This window comes from Triticum aestivum, chromosome 7D, assembly GCF_018294505.1.
Source record: "Triticum aestivum cultivar Chinese Spring chromosome 7D, IWGSC CS RefSeq v2.1, whole genome shotgun sequence".
NCBI classification, from domain to species: Eukaryota; Viridiplantae; Streptophyta; class Magnoliopsida; order Poales; family Poaceae; genus Triticum; species Triticum aestivum.
This window is the reverse complement of record NC_057814.1, coordinates 73,687,877-73,705,790: the sequence shown is the minus strand read 5'-3', so window position 1 is coordinate 73,705,790 and position 17,914 is coordinate 73,687,877.

Sequence of the window (17,914 nt, the reverse complement as noted above, 5' to 3'; positions counted from 1 at the left end):
TAGTCCTTTATCCACTCCTTTATCTCCCGAGAATGTGGTTCTTAATTTTAAACAAAGGGAGGGAGAAAATCTAAAAGATGCTTGGTACAGAATTTGCAATGCGCAAAACAAATCTACTAGGAAGCAATCTACTTCCGTTCTTCTTCGCAATTTTTATGTAGGCATCACTCCTTGGAATAGATACATTCTTGATACCATTACCGGAGGAAATTTCTTGGGTATCCATACTTTTGATTCTTATAATGCTATGATAGATTTGTTTGGCCCACCACCTCTTTTGGTTAATGGAACCATGTTAACTTTGGAGCATGTAATGCAAAGACTTGAAATTATTGAAAATAAAGTTGCTACCGTTGAGTTAATTGAAAATTTGGATAAAAAGATCCACAACCAAATTACCCAATATGGATCTAAAGTAGGAGTCACTTTGAAGTTTTTTAAAGAGAAGGAACCCATGGTTAATGAAAGAATAAATCAAGATTCCACTAGAATCAATAAAATTGAGGGTATCATTACCAACTTGGGAACCGCTTTTTCTTACGTAAAGAACACTTCAAATCCTCCTACCAAAATTGCCAAACTTATGTATGTTCCTAAAAATAAGGGTGAATCTTCCAATAAGAAAACTGTGGATCTCAAATCAATAAGTGTCCATCCCAATCTTTTTGCTATCATTAAGGAACCATTTGCTACAAATGATTTTTTTGATTTTGTGCCTAGAAGTTTGATAATTAATAAAAAGGAAGAAGCTCCTAAAGGTTATAAGTGTCTTATTGAAGAATTGCCTACCAAAGATGGCAATACCTAGATCTATCCTTGCTTTTATGCCTAGCTAGGGGCGTTAAACGATAGCGCTTGTTGGGAGGCAACCCAATTTTATTTTTAGTTTTTTTGCTTTTTGCTTATGTTTAGGAATAAATATTTGATCTAGCCTCTGGTTAGATTTGTTTTTATGTTTTAATTAGTGTTTGTGCCAAGTTAAACCTATAGGATCTTCTTGGATGATAGTTATTTGATCTTGCTGAAAATTCCAGAAACTTTCTGTTCACGAAAACAATTATTAAAAATCACCAGAACATGATAAAATACTGATTCCAATTGCAGTAGATCAATAAACAAATTTTCTAGGTCTTTCTATTTTGGTAGAGTTTTTGGAGTTCCAGAAGTTTGCGTTAGTTACAGATTACTACAGACTGTTCTGTTTTTGACAGATTCTGTTTTTCGTGTGTTGTTTGCTTATTTTGATGAATCTATGGCTAGTAAAATAGTTTATAAACCGTAGAGAAGTTGGAATACAGTAGGTTTAACACCAATATAAATAAAGAATTAGTTCATTACAGTATCTTGAAGTGGTGTTTTGTTATCTTTCGCTAACGGAGCTCACGAGATTTTCTGCTAAGTTTTGTGTTGTGAAGTTTTAAAGTTTTGGGTAAAAGATTTGATGGATTATGGAACAAGGAGTGGCAAGAGCCTAATCTTGGGGATGCCCAGGCACCCCAAGATAGTCTAAGGACACCAAAAAGCCAAAGCTTGGGGATGCCCCGGAAGGCATCCGCTCTTTCGTCTAGTTCCATCGGTAACTTTACTTGGAGCTATATTTTTATTCACCACATGATATGTGTTTTGCTTGGAGCGTCTTATATTATTTGAGTCTTTATTTGTTAGTTTGCCACAATCATCCTTGCTGTACACACCTATTGAGAGAGACACACTTGATTCGGAATTTGTTAGAATACTCTATGTGCTTCACTTATATCTTTTGAGCTATATAGTTTTTGCTCTAGTGCTTCACTTATATCTTTTAGAGCACGGTGGTGGATTTGTTTTATAGAAACTATTGTTCTCTCATTCTTCACTTATATTATTTTGAGAGTCCTACAAAACAGCATGGTAATTTGCTTAAATTGAGAAATTAGTCCTAAAGTAATAGGCATCCAAGATTAGTAAAGAAAGAATTATCTTATGAGTGTGTTGAATACTATGAGAAGTTGGATGCTTGATAATTGTTTTGAGATATAAATATGGTAATATTAGAGTCATGCTAGTTCAATAGTTGTGGATTTGAGGAATACTTGTGTTAAAGTTTGTGATTCTCGTAGCATGCACGTATGGTGAACCGTTACGTGATGAAGTCGGAGCATGATTTATTTATTGATTGTCTTCCTTATGAGTGGCGGTCGGGGACGAGCGATGGTCTTTTCCTACCAATCTATCCCCCTAGGAGCATGCGCGTAAAACTTTGCTTCGATAACTTGTAGATTTTTGCAATAAATATATGAGTTCTTTATGACTAATGTTGAGTCCATGGATTATACGCACTCCCTTCCTTCCACCATTGCTAGCCTCTCTAATACCGCGCACTTTTCGCCGGTATCATAAACCCACCATATACCTTCCTCAAAACAGCCACCATACCTACCTATCATGGCATTTCCATAGCCATTCCGAGATATATTTCCATGCAACTTACCACCGTTCCGTTTACTATGACACGCTCCATCATTGTCATATGGCTTTGCATGATCATGTAGTTGACATTGTATTTGTGGCAAAGCCACCGTCACTCTTGATTCATTGCATATCCCGGTACACCGCCGGAGGCATTCACATAGAGTCATATTTTGTTCTAAGTATTGAGTTGTAATTGTTGAGTTGTAAGTAAATAAAAGTGTGATGATCATCAATTTTTAGAGTATTGTACCAAGTGAGGAAAGGATGATGGAGACTATGATTCCCCCACAAGTCGGGATGAGACTCTAGACAAAAATAATAATAAAAAAAGAGGCCATAAAAAAAGGAGAAAAGGCCCAAATAAAAAAATGAGAGAAAAGAGAGAAGGGACAATGTTACTATCCTTTTACCACACTTGTGCTTCAAAGTAGCACCATGATCTTCATGATAGAGAGTCTCTTATGATATCACTTTCATATACTAGTGGGAATTTTTCAACTTGGCTTGTATATTCCAATGATGGGCTTCCTCAAAAATGCCCTAGGTCTTCGTGAGCAAGCGAGTTGGATGCACACCCACTTAGTTTCTTTTGTTGAGCTTTCATATACTTATAGCTCTAGTGCATCCGTTGCATGGCAATCCCTACTCACTCACATTGATATCTATTAATGGGCATCTCCATAGCCCATTGATACGCCTAGTTGATGTGAGACTATCTTCTCCCTTTTTGTCTTCTCCACAACCACCATTCTATTCCACATATAGTGCTATATCCATGGCTCACTCTCATGTATTGCGTGAAGATTGAAAAAGTTTGAGAACACCAAAAGTATGAAACAATTGCTTGGCTTGTCATCGGGGTTGTGCATGATTTAAATAGTTTGTGTGGTGAAGATAGAGCATAGCCAGACTATATGATTTTGTAGGGATAACTTTCTTTGGCCATGTTATTTTGAGAAGACATAATTGCTTAGTTAGTATGCTTGAAGTATTATTATTTTTATGTCAATATTAAACTTTTGTCTCGAATCTTTTGGATCTGAATATTCATACCACAATTAAGAGAATTACAATGAAATTATGCTAAGTAGCATTCCACATCAAAAATTCTGTTTTTATCATTTACCTACTCGAGGACGAGCAGGAATTAAGCTTGGGGATGCTTGACACGTCTCCAACGTATCTATAATTTTTTATTGTTCCATGCTATATTATATTCTGTTTTGGATGTTAATGGGCTTTATTTTACACTTTTATATTATTTTTGGGACTAACCTATTAACCGGAGGCCCAGCCCAGAATTGCTGTTTTTTTGCCTATTTCAGTGTTTCGCAGAAAAAGAATATCAAACGGAGTCCAAACGGAATGAAACCTTCGGGAACGTGATTTTCGGAACAAACGTGATCCAGAGGACTTGGACCCTACGTCAAGAAAGCAACCAGAAGGGCACGAGGCAGGGGGGCGCGCCTACCCCTCTGGGCGCGCCCTCCACCCTCGTGGGGCCCACGTTGCTCCACCGACGTACTTCTTCCTCCTATATATACCTGCGTACCCCCAAACTATCAGATACGGAGCCAAAAACCTAATTCCACCGCCGCAACCTTCTGTACCCGTGAGATCCCATCTTGGGGCCTTTTCTGGCGCTCCGCCGGAGGGGGCATTGATCACGGAGGGATTCTACATCAACACCATAGCCTCTCCGATGATGTGTGAATAGTTTACCTCAGACCTTCGGGTCCATAGTTATTAGCTAGATGGCCTCTTCTCTCTCTTTGGATCTCAATACAAAGTTCTCCACGATTCTCGTGGAGATCTATTCTATGTAATCTTCTTTTGCGGTGTGTTTGTTGAGACCGATGAATTGTGGGTTTATGATCAAGTTTATCTATGAACAATATTTGAATCTTCTCTGAATTCTTTTATGTATGATTGGTTATCTTTGCAAGTCTCTTCGAATTATCAGTTTGGTTTGGCCTACTAGATTGATCTTTCTTGCAATGGGAGAAGTGCTTAGCTTTGGGTTCAATCTTGCGGTGTCCTTTTCCAGTGACAGCAGGGGCAGCAAGGTACGTATTGTATTATTGCCATCGAGGATAACAAGATGGGGTTTATATCATATTGCATGAGTTTATCCCTCTACATCATGTCATCTTGCTTAAAGCGTTACTCCGTTCTTATGAACTTAATACTCTAGATGCATGCTGGATAGCGGTCGATGTGTGGAGTAATAGTAGTAGATGCAGGCAGGAGTCGGTCTACTTGTCACGGACGTGATGCCTATATACATGATCATACCTAGATATTCTCATAACTATGCTCAATTCTATCAATTGCTCAACGGTAATTTGTTCACCCACCGTAATACTTATGCTCTCGAGAGAAGCCACTAGTGAAACCTATGGCCCCCGGGTCTATTTTCCATCATATTAACCTTCCAACACTTAGTTATTTCTTTTGATTTTATTTTACTTTCCATCTTCATTTCCCTTTATCATAAAAATACAAAAAATATTATCTTATCATATCTATCAGATCTCACTCTCGTAAGTGACCGTTGAGGGATTGACAACCCCTTTATCGCGTTGGTTGCGAGGTTCTTATTTGTTTTGTGTAGGTGCGAGGGACTCGTGCGTGATCTCCTACTGGATTGATACCTTGGTTCTCAAAAACTGAGGGAAATACTTATGCTACTTTACTGCATCACCCTTTCCTCTTCAAGGGAAAACCAACGCAGTGCTCAAGAGGTAGCAGCAGACGCTTTAAGCCGCTTGGGTTCCCAACGTAAACCGGTTCCACCCAATGTCTTCCTGGATGTGCTGCATAATCCGTCCGTCAAGCTTCCTACAGAAGAGGATTTGGCTGTTCCTGATCCGGAGGCTCAGTTGGTCGCGGCTCTTCATGTTATCCCGGATTGGACGGTTCCATATTTGGCGTATATGAACCGGGGCGAGTTACTGGAGGATGAAACTTCGGCCAGGCAGATAATCCTGCGGTCCAAGTCCATGACTATTATCAATGGAGAGTTACATCATTGCAGTCTGACAGGGGCGTTTCAGCGTTGTGTATCTCCTGAAGAAGGCCGTGAAATTTTGCGTGAGATCCACGAAGGAGAATGTGGTCACCATGCCGGTTCAAAGTAAGTCTCTGGTAGCCAAGGCTTTTCGTCACGGTTTCTATTGGCTAAAGGCTCATGCTGATGCTGAGGACTTGGTCAAAAGGTGTGATGGATGTCAAAAATTCTCACGACGTGCTCATGTACCGGCTCAAGAATTGAGGATGATTCCAATCACTTGGCCGTTTGCGACTTGGGGGCTAGATATGGTTGGGCCCTTTAAGAGATCCAAGGACAAGAAGACCCACCTTTTGGTGGCAGTTGATAAGTTCACTAAGTGGGTGGAGGCAGAGCCAGTCAGTAAGTGTGATGCAGCCACGGCGGTTCAATTCATCAAGAAGGTGATTTTCCGGTTTGGCTTTCCACACAGCATTATCACCGATAATGGTGCCAATTTGTCCAAGGGTGCTATGAAGGAGTTCTGTCAACATGAGCACATCCGGCTTGACGTATCATCAGTGGCTCACCCCCAGTCCAATGGTCAAGCGAAGAGAGCCAATCAAGAGATCTTGAGAGGCATCAAGCCCCGGCTTATGGTTCCTTTGCAACGGACGCCGGGTTGTTTGGTGGAGGAATTACCTTCTGTGTTGTGGAGCATCAATACCAGACCCAACAAATCTACGGGTTACACGCTATTTTTCATGGTATATGGAGCAGAGGCGGTTCTCCCTAGTGACATTTGTCATGACTCACCTCGTGTGTCGGCTTATGTCGAAGCTGATAATGAGATGGCACGACAGGAAGCACTTGACCTGTTAGATGAGGAGCGTGACATTGTAGCGGCTCGTTCGGCGATTTACCAGCAAGATCTATGTCGTTATCACAGCCACCAGGTTAGAACCAGAACTATTCAAGAAGGCGATCTGGTGCTCCGACTCACCCAGGATCGGACTGACATGCACAAGTTATCCCCGCCTTGGGAAGGGCCCTTTGTGGTCAGCAAGAATCTGCATAACAGGTCATACTACCTTATAGATGTTCGAGAGCGCAAAGACTCACGTAAATCGGAGGAGGAGACCCACCGGACGTGGAATATCGCTCATCTTCGGCCTTATTATACTTGAGCCACAGGCTCTGTTTATGTACATAGTTATGACAATGTATATATTATGATCAATATAATAAACCGGAGCCTCAGCTAAGGCGGGGTATCTGTTGTTTTTTTACATCATGTGTGGTTACATGGGGGCTTCTGTTCATAAAGTGGCGTCCGGTTTACCCCTTGATTCAGCTTATAAAGCCTTATATAAAAATCACTTGGGGGCTTGGTCGTATTCGAACCATAGCTACACCTCTTGATTGGCGCAGGCCACCACATAAATCACTTGGGGGCTTGGTCGGATTCGAACCATAGCTACACCTCTTTATCGACTCAAAGCCAAAAAGAAAATTACTTAGGGGCCAAAGAGAGTATTGCAAAAGAACAACTCAAACATAGGCACCCACTGAGCACAACTCAAAATATTGCTTGGGGATTCTTTGCTTCGCAATGAACAAAGAATCTACGCTTGTAATAGGCTATCAAGCCACGGCTTGGAAGCCTGGTGTATACACCTAGAACCCCAGGTTAGCCTGCCTTTTTAAGTAAGCCACTCCGTCCAGGTAAACCTGGTATGACCCGCCGAACTTTTGACAAGTCAATCTCATAGACACTGAACTTGTCAAAGTTAATACGACGATTGGTTAAAGATTGAGGACCATCTTAAAAGGCTTTGTAAAATGGTTTAACTCAGCGGCCTGGCAGCCCATGAAAAGCCTCGAATTTGGGGCCTGGCAGCCCGTGAAAAGCCTCGACTACATGTTTTCATATGCTTTTATTTGCCAAGTTTTTTCTCCTTTGATAAGATTTATGCTGTTTTTGATAAACCGGCATTCATTAACCCGGCTCGGCCTTCAACTACAAGTTGTCAGTACATGATCACTTATAATCTGGTGTTTTTTTAAAACCCGGTCTGGTTTTGACTACAAGTCGCCAGTATTATGTATGGTTAATCTGGTGTTTATCACAACCCGGTACAGTTTTATCATAAACTGGCACAATATGAAAGGAGTTATCATTACTCAAGATTGGGGTTATCACCCTCACTACAAAGGTTGGTCAACCAACATTGTGATTCAAGGTCACAGGTATCATTTATTTTCATATTTGATTATCTTTCTAGAGCCTTGGTTATAAACCCTGGCTATATATATATATATATATATATATATATATATATTTGGGTATCATGGCCCGTCCGGTGGTAAACCGCCAGGACACCTTTCAACTTCTTGTATGCAGGAACAGCTTGAATAAATCGCTATGGATTATGAACATCATATATCTTAAGCATGGCGGATTGACAAGTGTCAGACAAAAATAAATATGCACGATGGCATAGGACCAAGTGGTTTTAACTAGCCTATTACAAGGCGTTTCAGTGCCCAAAAGAACAATTGTTTTTTGGCAAGTATTGTAGCACGCAGAAGGCTAAACCAGCCTCCGGATCATGATTCGTCACTAGGTTGACTTGACGGCTGTGGATCATCTTGCACCGGTTCATCATTCTCCTCTTTACCCAGTGGCTCGAAGTCAATGGTTGCCCAGTCGATCCCAGTTAGGGCTTGGAATACAGCTTCATTGCTTATAAGGGTGGACGGTTCAATGTCAGGGGCATAAGTGTGCTTACGGATTGGCGGGGTAAGATTTTGAGCCTCAGGAGTTGGTGCAGCGACCCGTTTGTTGTTGACGTCATAACTCGCCTGGTAATATGAAAGATCAGCTTCTTCAGCCAATTGACAAGCCAGTGGACGTACTTCCCGGTTTATGGCTCGGAGGTCATCATTGCCAAATTCTGATCCGTCTTCTTTTAAGCTTGGATAGCCTTTACCCACATCCTCCGGATCAAGATCAGGCACCCATGCTTTTGCCCGGGTCAGTGCGGTCAGAGCACCAGCCCTTGCAGCAGATCTCTTTAGCTCTTCTACCCAGGCAGGCAGCATTGACAACCTTTCTAAGGTTTATTTGATTAAAGTTGGGGGCGGCTTGTTGTGAGAAGCGGTGCAGATGATCCGTTGCGCGCCGGTATATAACTGCTCTATAAGAGTATAGGCAGCCTTCAGCTTCTTCTGTACGTCAGAGCCCAGATGACTAATGCGGGTTCCTGCATCATTACAAACATCAGTAAACCGACAATGTATGGAATGATATGTTGAAAACTTAAAGCCAGGATATTTACCAAACACAGAAGCAGTCATGGCATGTATTTGCCGCTTTACACCAGTCAGCTCGTCTACCACCGGTTTAAGAGCTGCTTCTGCGTCCTCGGCTCTTTTTTGCAATGCGGATTTTTCTGTGTCCCAATCCGCCCGTTCCTTGTCGAAACTCTCCTTCAGCTTTTCCATAGCGGCTAAGGCACTGGTCAGCTCATCTTTGGCTTTGGAGGTTTCTGCTTGCTGGGACTTGATATTTTCTTGCAGATCAGCAGTTTGAGTTTCCTTTTTGCTCAGCTCAGCCTATAAGAGACAGACATATCATGAGTTGGCAGTACATATTTGAAGTACCAAGCACATAACAAGTTATGCACCTGATACTTGGGGGCTAATGCATATTTGCTCGTTATCAGAAATTTCTACAATTCCCAAGCTCAATACAAGTATTACTCTTGGCACTTCGGGGCTAATGTATGTTTGATCAAAGTAACGTTATCGGTATTCTTCTAAAGTCCCGGTTCATCTTCATAAGTTAAACCGGCCCTTGGGGACTATACCGGCGAAAGTTACAACGTTGCAATTCTAAAAGTACCGGTTCATCGTAAAAAGATAACCCGGCCCTTGGAGGCTAAGCATGCAAAGTTGAGGTATTATAAAGTCCCAGTTTAGATGAGTATCATAACCGGCACTTGGGGGCTACTGGAGTTGATATTTGGAATTGGACATAAGAGAGAAGCAGTTATGCAGTTACCTCATATCGCTCCTTCATCAGATTCACTAAACCGGCTTCAAAGTCACGGCTTGTGTACAGACGGTTTAAAAAACTAGAATGGATGTCTTGGGCGTTCAGGTGGGCATAAGTTGACAAATCTATGCTCCATTTGCCTTTGCTCATAGCAGAAAGCTCGTCCTTGGCACTATGCTTCGATAAAGCAATAGGGTTGCCCGGAGTGGTGTGGCCGACGCCAGTAATCATAATGTCATCCTGTTTATCGCCAACAACCTTCACCGGAGACGACGGTTTATCAGCAACCTTAGCTGTACTTGCCGGCTTATCATCAGTTTGGGCCGGGCTTGTCGGTTTATCAGTGTGGCCTGTGGTGTCCACTTCTACTTGTTCAACAATGAAGTCATAATCTTGAGGTGGCGGGTCATCATGTATAACATCAGTATTTGTTCCTTCCAGATCTGGAGTCTTCTCCGGTTCAATAACCACATTATCATCAGCCGGTTTATTTAACCGAGCCTTCTTGCTGGGTCTAGGCTTGGCACTGAGAACAAATATAAAGGTCAATACATCAGGTGAATATAAGGTATTAAGAGTAAATATAAAGCATAACTCACCCAGGAACTGTCTTGAGGGTTGGAAGTTGTGTGGCTGTTGACTCGCCAGAGGATGAGTGAGGTGTTCCCTGATAATTCGAATCAGACGGATTAAGAGGCTGTCGGAAACAACCCGCCTTGGGGCAAGAAATGTCAAGAGTATAAGAGACCTCTGATCGACGTTTCCGAATCGGAGTGTTCGGTAAACCGGCGGAGGTAACTACCTGGCCACTGTGCCGGGTTGTGCGGCGAGTTTCGTGTTGTTGCTTCTTCAAAAGAAAGTTTGGGTCCAAGTGAGCGAGGGGGTGAGAAAATTTTATTTTCCGGTTTGCTTGACGAATTTTCTGGGTTGGCAGAGGATCTGAACTGGAGGAAAGGATAATTACCTCTATGTCGTCAGCTTGGCTGCCTTCAGCGTCGTCCTGATAATAGTCATTGTCAACGAGGTGTATGAAAAATGAACCAAGAGAGTCAAGTTCTACCTCTGAGTCCGGATTAGCCAAGTCAACGTCAGCGTTTGGTTCAGAAGATTCAGTGGTCCTCTTCCTGGCAGGTTTCTTAATAACCTTTGTTTTGGGGCGAGGTGTCTTCGCCGGTTTATCTTGAGGTTTCTTCTTCCAGAATGGATCATCACCCTGGTAAAGATGGACAAAATTTGAGAGAGTATTTCAAAGTATTAAACTGAAAATAAAAAAGGCATATGATTCTTACAGCTGGCGGTTTGTTGGAGGTGCAGAAAGGACTTAATCCGGTCTGGCTACAGACAGCCTCCGATTCATTCAGTATTTTCTTAATAGCCTCAGTAACTTCAGCTTTTGTTAGCTGAATATCAATATGTCGCTGAGGATCTTTCAAACTCCCTGTGTACTCACACATTAAACCGGGGCACCGGCTTAAAGGCAGAATGCTCCAAGATATCCAGCAGCGAACAAAGTCAACACCTGTTAAACCGTTTGCCATAAAGGCTCTGAGCTTTGACAGTTGTGGTGCATAGTTGGACCGTTCCTTGGCAGTCAACCTTTGAGGAAATGGATGAGTGTTGCTAAGACGGTGAGGACGATAACCCGGCAGAGGATTCTCATCCGTTGGAGACGTGTCTCGGCAATAAAACCAAGTTTGATTCCAGTCCTTGGGGTGGCTATGAAGCTTGGCGTGAGGGAAGCTGACATCTTTCCGCTTTTGAATCGCCATTCCACCAAGTTTAGTATTGGGCCCATCTGTGAACTCAGTACGGCGGTTCAAGTAGAAAAAATCTCTGAACAGTACAACTGTAGGCTCCTCATGAAGGTAGACCTCGCAAAATACTTGGAAATTGCAAATATTGGACACACAGTTTGGTCCAATATCTTGAGGGTGGAGTTGGAAGCTGGCAAGCACATCTCGGAATTTTTTTGAACCGGGAGGGCTAAAACCTCGACCCAGATGGTCAGCGAACATGACTACTTCTCCATCCTTGGGTTCAGGAGGATTCTCCGGACCAGGGGCCCTCCAGTGGATGACTTCTTTCTTTGATAAAGCGCCGGTTGCGACACATCTGTCTAGTTGTTCTTCAGTAACCCGGGAAGGAACCCAGTTACACTTGTAAACTTGTTTGGCCATTTCAATGGAAAGCTGAAACATGGTGATTTCCAGTTTAGGATTTATGACGGACAAGTATAAAGCGGTGCAAGATCAGAAGCGGAAGACACCGGCATATATACATTGTTAAACCGGAGTTTGATATTGCAGGAATTACAAAGATAAAGGAATTGGCGGTTTAAAAGGGGACTAATGGTACCTACCGGATTATCATTTCTCTAAAAAGCTAAACCGCCTACATTGGTATGAAAGGTAAAGATCTAAAATGGCTAAGTGAGGGAAAAACATATTTCACAGACTGGTACGATAAATTCAGATATGTGGTGTATCAGAAAACCGAAATATATTTAGACCTAAAATACAGGTGCTTCAACAGCTCATCAGATTCAGATGAGTTTTTCTATACGAAGAGGACGCTATAATAAGGAAAAAGGGAATATGGCTACGACCGCACAAGGAATATCAGATCCAAACTGAACTGGCCATTTATGTTACTAAGAAGAACAAGGAAGGACAACACTGGAGCTTCGATGAACTCCGATGAACACCGAAACCCTAATGGTGGATCTAGGGTGGAAGGAGAGAAGATTTAACAGTGTTATGGGAATAGCGGAGAAGCGTCGCGGCTTTCTGGTTTGATCAGGGTGATGCAGCGGCCGTTGTTGAAGCAGACGCGAAGGTCGATGGCGGCGGCAGAGCTCGAACGTTCGGTCGGCGCAAGGAAGAGGATGATGTGAAGAGGCACGAAGGGGAAAAGAGAAAATGACCCTTGGCCTTATTTATAAGGTGAATGGATAACGGACAGGCGCGGGAATCGAGGAGCCCAAAAATTGGATTTATGACAAAGCTGTCGCCTCGATTGTCGGAGGTTCATCAATGAAGGTGAGATATATACCATTTTTTAATAACAGGTGATGTCATGGCGGTTTATCATGATACTGGAAGATGACGTCATGGCGGTTTACAAGATTTATGCGAAGATGCTAAAGGAAGAATTTTTCTCAAGTGTTGAAGATTGACATGAACCAGTTCAAATCAATCTGGGGCCTACTGTTGGGGATATTACTACTGGGTATAAACCGGCTAGGAGAGGCTGGGTTATCCCCATAATGAGTTACTTATATGTGAAACCCATGAAGACAAGGAGTGTGGCGCTTCATGAAGGCCCAAGGCCCAGAGGCGGGTTATAGCCTGTAGACATAAACCGCCATATCATATGTAACTTGTATTGTAAGATAAGCAAGGTAGAAACTGAGTCGGACACGTTTATGAGCCGGCCTCAGGATTCTGTAAACCGACGGGCGTCAACCCAGGGGACGACCCGACGGCGGTTTAGGGACAACAAACAACAACTCGAGAGCCAGGCATACCGGATTCGCTCCCTGGTCATCGAAACCCTAGCTATTCCACAACAACTGGATTAGGCCTTTACCTTCACCGCAAGGGGCCGAACCAGTATAAACTCTCTGCGTCCTTTGTCCGCTTTTACCCCTTTAAGCTAACCCGTTGAGATGGATCCACGACTAAGTCCTTCCACTAGGACATCTGCCGTGACAAAACCACGACACCATCCATCGCATGGAAGTTTGATGCCTTTCACACACTGAAGATTATCTGGCAACAAGCTGTGTCGACAAATCTCTTGGTATGGTGATTCATGAAACTCATGGTATGATGTGTAAACACAGTTCCCCCTGGCGAATGGAAGTTGCATAGCACGATAATCATCACCGGTGATATGATCGATGATTGGATAATTGAGCCCGAGGAACATGGAGTGGTTGTCGAGGCTGTAAACCCGCCTCCAGTTGAATACGCCTGGCCCAACGGAGCTGGGATCTTTCTCGAACACGAAGCAGCCATAGCCATCAATGTCACAAACCCCCCAGGCATGATACTGCATGTGGTTTGATGAAATGGTTTGGTCAATTTGGTACGTGCAAATGAGCATCAAATGACCGCCGTCAGCTGAACGAGCGATAAACCGCCACGCATCGGCTGGTATGATTCCAGGTCCTGGAATCATGAAGGCCAGCGCATTTGCGTCTGCTGCAACAATTCAAATTGGAGACCAAAAGGACAAAAATAAACAATCATGTTCAGAGTATGTGTGGAATTAAGATTATTGTAACAGTGACACATATCATAGACAGAGAATTGCAATGCCGTGGTCATAATCATACCCCAAGTTAAAAAAAATAAGCCAATGGCTTTCATATTCTAGCAATATATCATGGTTCAAACATCATGTAACAATGAGAGGAAAACAGATATGACAGGGCCTACTCATATTCTACCATAGCACTTACTACGGTTATCATATCAACTCTAAGCAATAACATGCGTTGTTATAAAAATCCTGGAAATGATAGTGACATATAGCAATCATGAGGTTATACTTATAATATCTATTCTAACAATCATTAGATGCCAATTGTTCTCATATCAACTCTAACAATAACATGTGTGGTCATAAAAATCTAGGAAATGAGAGGAACATATAGCAATGATGTGGTTATAGACATACTATATATTCTAAATTTGTAACAATGAACAGACAGTCATATTCTTAAGGTAAAGATGAGATGAGATAGAACAATTACACGACGATAGATTCCACCAGTATAGGCAGCCAATCTGTGTGTCGACCGCATAAACGATGCCATCGTGCACTATAGCATCAGACAGAAATGTTGGGTGAAGAGGATCGACGATGAGCCATAACCATATATGGCGACCGGATTCCAGATAGACTAATCCCATGTTGAACACGGCAATGAGCTTGTAATCCATGTAGTCTTGTGATGGTGTGGGCACTTCGCAGATTACAACCTTCATCAAACAGAGGTCGAGCCAAAAGCTCGACGCGTCTCGTGCGTAGTAGGCAGGATTGTCTGGCGGGCCGCGAGGCTCGATGGCGGTGGTATCCAACGGTGGAAGGGTGATCTCTCGCTGGGTGTAGATATGCACGAGACGCCACAGACTACCGGATTGGTGGATGAGGATGATCCAGTTGGCCTTCATGCCCGCCCAGTAGTGGTCGCGCATGAAGGACAGGTGGACGGGTAGTGGTAGCATGTCGAGGGGCACGACGACAACCTCCGTAGGATCGTCAAGTCGGTGTCTGGGCCACCTGCGAGGATAGGACGTCAGCAAGCAGGGTGTCTTGAAAAGAACCGGCCGGTTGCAGACGAGTAGACGGTACAAAGACACCAAGCATGCCGCCAGACGGACGGTGCTGAGCAGGTCCATACGATTACAGATCTGCTCCAAGAGAACATCAGGGAGGGAATTCCAATCGCGGCTCTGCGTGTCAGTCGGTTCTGCCATAGGGTTTTTTAGGGCGCTGAGTGACTGGGGTTTTCGGTGCCTACGAGCCAGCGGGGAAGTGGATTCGGGCGGGCGAGCGAAGAAGATGGCGTGTTTGGCCGAGCAGTGAGCGGGGGGATATGGTACGCGCGAGCTACCAAGGAAGATGGCGCAGGCGGGCGAGCAGTGAGCGGGGGGAAATGGTGTGCGGCCGACGATGGGGAAGAGAGGAGGAAGAAGAAGAAAGGAGGAAGAAGAGTGAAAGACGGGGAAGAAAGTGCATTAAATCTCAATTCTACTAGTACTACTACCAGGATATACCATCCTTCGGAGTGTAAATAGTTACGCCTATGACATGTGGGTCTACCTCAAAAGGGCCCATATGTCAGTTAATGGAGGAGAGAGGTGCGTAGTCGTATTTGTGGAAGCGTTCTCCATTGGCAAACATGATGGCAGTACTGGGTAAGGCTGATTTAGTAACACCAACACGCTGGTTCAGCTTATTAATCAAGTGTCCCATCTGCTGCAGCGTGTATTGTCACTTCACTGTGAAGACTAGTTGAATAGTTCTCTCTGACGGAGATGGGGAATAAATGGATCGCAAAGACTTCCTATCTACAGTATCCCTATGCCTGTACGCTCGAGCCCCTCCCAATGCTCCGCCTTGTACAGGTGCTAAGGCTGCCATGTAGGCAAAAAGTCTGATGTGGCAAGGTAATTAAGAGGAGAGATAAGTGTGGTGACCCCAGTACTAAGCGCCTGAACCTAGACAAAAGACTTAAATGGAATAATCCCACCAATGCATGAAGAACTTTAGTTACAAAATCATTAAATAAAGGATGCTTAGCACCAACAAGTTAAGCACCTGTACATGTAAGCATTGGGAGCTTTAGTTGCTAATTTTTTTAATGTGCTTAGCACCCCATGTAAGCATCGATACATCATGTCCAACAAGATGAAACATTGGCCAAGGCACCCGGCTCAATTGAAAAATCTCATCAACCAAGGTAGATGATGAGTGGTGGAATAATTTTTGTAGTTTGCAAAAACACTCAATTAATGCACTCGTTTTCCTCAAAAAATTATGTTTACCAATGCATTAATTTTGTGTCAAACTTTGACCATCTACTCCCTCCATCCAGGTGAGTCATCTTTGGTTGTGCACCGTGACCAAGGAGGGAAAAACAAGAGAACTTAATGTTTATTTGCTACTCCCTCCATTCCTAAATATTGTCTTTTTAGACATTCAAATGGAATACAACATACGGATGTATGTAGACATATTTTAGAGTGTAGATTCACTCATTTTGCTCCGTACGTAGTCACTTGTTGAAATCTCTAGAGAGACAAATACTACTTGGGGATAGAGGGAGGCTTTTACTTCATATTTGGGAACAGAGGGAGTATTATAATATGGAGGGAACAGAGGAAGCTTGAAATATGAACATGTCAATGGGAGGGAGTAAAAGCCTCATGCATCCATGCATCCATGCAACATGCAACAGTCACACGTACACATGGACGCACGCAACACTCACGCACCCAAGCCGCACACAGCACGCGACGCAACACACACGCTCACGCTCAAGTGCTCAACCTACTCCCTACGCTCGTGAAAGACTATACATTTAGGGATTTACACATTGACTAGGGCATAATTAACGCCCAAAAGTAGCAGATTTATGTGTGCATGCGACCATTGAGAGAAGAAGATTAAATGAAGGTTGTTGCATGCTGTAATTAAGGATGGACATGTAGCCTATAGCTAGAGAACAAGTTGGTGCATTAGTCAATCAATATCAATTTTAGATTATAGGCTAAATGTATTGGAAGTGTAGATGTACACTCTTTGTTTTTTAGCCGATGTACACTCTTTGTTGGAAGACCGAGGGAGTACACGTGCATGCACTCACATACACAGCCAGGGTGGTTCGCGCGCAAGGGTTGGACTCCTGTCGCGCCTGCGTAAAGTTTTGTTCAACTGATTTCTTTGCTCCGCCAACTGGCAAGTGGACCCAGAAACCAGGTGGCAATTTAACCAGTCAACAAAGTGCCACATCGACTATGTGGCCGGTTAGTAGGGTGCAATACGGTGCTCTACGATGAGCTAGTGATAGTATAATCACCGCAAAACTATATATAGTGACCGTAAAGAGCGTATTGTTACATACGTTGACCGCCAGTGTATTTTTCTCGTTTCAAATTAAGCCATATTTAGCCGGAAAGGACTAGTACTTTTACTGCTTTGATGTGTCCCGTCAACTCGCCAAACGTGGAGAAGCTTGCTTACTACGCCTCTCCCTCGCCCACGCGCGCGGTGGCTCGCAGGACAAGGAGAGGTTTTTGACTACAGCGCCCTCTCCCTCTTGCTCGCCCTCGCCCTCGCGGTGGACGTGCAACAGTTCAATCGGTGTCAGATTGCCAGAAGCATATTGTACTGTAATATCATCATTATTGGACCTTCTGAAGAGGCGAAGAGCCAAGTGCAAGGTTCACACGAGTATGAACTGTTGAACCTCCCGAAGAGGCAAAGAGCCAAGCGCAAGGTTTTATAGGAGTTGTCGTCCTAGTAGGAGTATTACAACTATAGCAAACGATGCTACTGTATGATGTCGCCACGTCACCTATATCCAAAGTTGTGCCACCTTTTTTTCTCAATGAGCGTGTTGGATCTCGTGCAACAACCACACAAGTTGCACGTACACATAACACATTTACTAGTAATAAATTCTAAAGGAAAAATGCCAGTATGCCACACATTCATTAGATAAATTTGTGCACGACTAGTCTACATATATTCACAGCGCTACCGTTCACAATTTACCATACCCCACTTACACATTATAGATGGGCTACATGTCCTCCTCCAGGTTCCAGTCCCAGGTGTTCTTCATGGATGGCACGATCCATAGCGGTGGGCAACGGGAATCATTGTCACAGCTTTCTAGT